This window comes from Penaeus monodon, chromosome 8 (assembly GCF_015228065.2).
Source record: "Penaeus monodon isolate SGIC_2016 chromosome 8, NSTDA_Pmon_1, whole genome shotgun sequence".
NCBI classification, from domain to species: domain Eukaryota; kingdom Metazoa; phylum Arthropoda; class Malacostraca; order Decapoda; family Penaeidae; genus Penaeus; species Penaeus monodon.
The window spans coordinates 841,773-844,272 of record NC_051393.1 but is presented as its reverse complement, the minus strand read 5'-3'; positions in this window follow the sequence as shown (position 1 = coordinate 844,272).

Genomic DNA, 2,500 nt, shown 5'->3' with positions numbered 1-2,500 from the left:
ATAGATAGATAGGCAGAAGATAAACAGAAAATATGGATAAAAAGACAGACAAAGGAGGATAGATGATAAATGGACAGATAAACTTTGAAGTCCTGGTCTTTTAAAATAAGGTCTCAGAAGTTAGCCCCTTTTTATGAACAAAAGACCTGCCCAATGGAATGTTTTTTTTACGTTAATGTCGGGAAGAGGTAGGCCACATTAGGTTGTGCATAGTGAGACAGACAAAAAAAAAAAAAAAAAAAAAAAAAAAAAAAAAAAAAAAAAAAAAAAAAAAAAAAAAATTTTTTTTGAATTATGACAAAAAAATAACAAATGCTAGATTTTAATTGTTTTAAATCATTATGAACATGATTGTGGGGAGGGGTACTTTTATATTTTTTTCATTTTTTGTTAAGTCATTTTATCCTTTTCTTATTCTATTTTTAAACATTCGTTTTTATTGATCATTTTATTATCGATTATTTTGATCATTTTTTATTATTTTTATTTTTTATTTTTTTATTTATTATTATCATTGTTATTATTACATTATTATTTTATCATATTATTATTTTATTTTATTATTTTTTATTATTATTATTGGTTATTATTATTTTCATTTTCAAAAATTTTTTATTTTTATATTTTATTATTATTATTATTATTATATCATCATTATTTTTGTTATTATATTTAAATCATTAAATTAGTAAATAATAATAATAAAATAATAATAATAAAAATTAATTATTTTTATTTTTATTATTATATTATTATTATTATTATATTTTTATTACATTTATTTTTTATTTTTAATTTATTATTATTATTATCATTTTTTATATCATCATATTATTTGATTATTTACTATTACATTTATTTTTATGTTTTTACATTATTATTTCATAATTATTATTTTTATTACTACTTTGTCATTATCTTTGTTTTTACACATTTTTATTACATCGTCAGTTTATTTTTAAATTAATTAACATTAACATTTTTAAACTTTTGATTTTTACCATAAATTTTATCAGATTATCATCATTACAGTTATGATTACCGAAATTTTATTATATATTACTTATCATCGTCTCCCCGTTAATCACATTCTTATTTTTTATGATGAATCTTACCTTCATCTTTTTCCCACCCCCTTCCCCTTTGTTGTAAATAGCCGGGGTTCCAACTGTTTTTCTGTTAATTTCTCCCTTAAAACCTTCGTGGCATAAAAAAAGAAATAATAAATCAGAAAAGGTTTTTTTCATTATTTCTAAGGCTGTCATCTGTTTTAATTGCAATCTTGAGTTTATAGTAAGGGCCCCAAAACGCTTATCTGCAGAAGATACAGCGATGAAAGCTTATAAAGCGTTTAGGCATGTAAGGCTTCCCTCTTGGGAAAAGGAAAGAATAATGTTTAAAATGATAATGAAAAAGCGAAAATAATTTTAGCAGTCAAAAAAAAAAAAATAAAGAAAAGGGGGCTAGATGAAGGTATAAAAACAGAGGCCGAACTTTAAACTTTATGTTTGTTAAATCAACTAACTTTTTTTTTAATTGGGTTTAAAAGTAATGGTTTGGTAGAATGTATGTTTCCAGTATGTTTTTTCATAACCAAAGTCAAAATCTTTTAACTTTGAAACATGTTTTAATAATATTATAAATTCGGAAAGGTTTGTTTTTTTAAAAAAATGACATGAGACTTTTTGATTCCCCTTGGTCAACGCAAAGAGTTGGCTCAAACAAAGTGTTTAATAAGCTAAGGGAACTATTAACAAGATGGTATTTTACAGGGGAAATATTTTAAATACGCACATTTTGACGTTTATACACACAAATTTACGTAATTTAAACTATTTCATTTTCACACATTTTTATAATAGACTTAATATAAATACTTCTACACAGCAAGACGCACACACCACACACCCACACACCACACACACACACACACACACAACACACCCCCCCACACCACACACACACCACACAAACCAAACCACACACACACCACACCACACACACACCACACACGCACACAACAACACAACACTTGACACAAAAGCCAAAAAAGGGAAAACAACACGGCCCAGAAAGCAAAAGGCGTTAAACTAACCCACTCCACAGAAGTGTAACACAGTTCATGTGCGTCCCTTGTCCTTTTCCTTTTAGTGGAATTTTTCGAATGTTGTGATAAAGAGGGAATAAGAAATGTTAGACGCTTTGGGTTATTTATTCCATAGCAGCACGAAGCAATTATATATATTTTTTTTTAAAAATGAATGGTGGAGCAAAAAAAGTCAAAAACAATGCAGACATAAGAACACAACAAAATAAAATAAAAAATTAAAAAATACACCACAGGCATAAATACGACACCGATTTAAACAAGTAAGAACATTAAACATTCACAAGAGAATCTACAAAGAATATCATTTTTTTTCCCTTTTTTTTCAAAAAAATTCCCCCTTTCAAAAAATTTTTCCCCTTCAACGTTTTTCCCCCCCCTTTTTTAAAAGGG